Source organism: Physeter macrocephalus, unplaced genomic scaffold, assembly GCF_002837175.3.
Source record: "Physeter macrocephalus isolate SW-GA unplaced genomic scaffold, ASM283717v5 random_5052, whole genome shotgun sequence".
NCBI lineage: Eukaryota > Metazoa > Chordata > Mammalia > Artiodactyla > Physeteridae > Physeter > Physeter macrocephalus.
The window spans coordinates 5,235-5,872 of record NW_021150337.1 but is presented as its reverse complement, the minus strand read 5'-3'; positions in this window follow the sequence as shown (position 1 = coordinate 5,872).

The following is a 638-nucleotide window of genomic DNA, read 5'->3' as shown; positions in this document are numbered from 1 at the left end:
GAGGGACTGTGAGGGACAGTGAGGAGACAGTGAGGCGACAGTGAGGGACAGTGAGGGACAGTGAGGTGACAGTGAGGGAGAGTGAGCGACCGTGAGGGACAGTGAGGGACAGTGAGGAGACTGTGAGGGACAGTGAGGGACAGTGAGGGACAGTGAGGGACAGTGAGGAGACAGTGAGGGACAGTGAGGGACCGTGATGAGACAGTGAGGGGCAGTGAGGGACAGTGAGGGGCAGTGAGGGACAGTGAGGTGACAGTGAGAGACAGTGAGGGACCATGAACGACAGTGAGGCACTGTGAGGGACAGTGAGGGACAGTGAGGTGACAGGGAGGGTCAGTGCGGGACAGTGAGGGACAGTGAGGAGACAGTGAGGGACAGTGAGGGACCGTGAGGGACAGTGAGGAGACAGTGAGGAGACAGTGAGGGAAGGTGAGGGTCCGTGAGGGACCGTGAGGGACAGTGAGGATACAGTGAGGGACAGGGAGGGATAGTGAGGGACAGTGAGGAGACAGTGCGGGATAGTGAGGGACAGAGAGGAGACAGTGTGGAGACAGTGAGGGACAGTGAGGGACCGTGATGAGACAGTGAGGGACAGGGAGGAGACAGTGAGGGACAGTGAGGGACCGTGAGGGACAGTG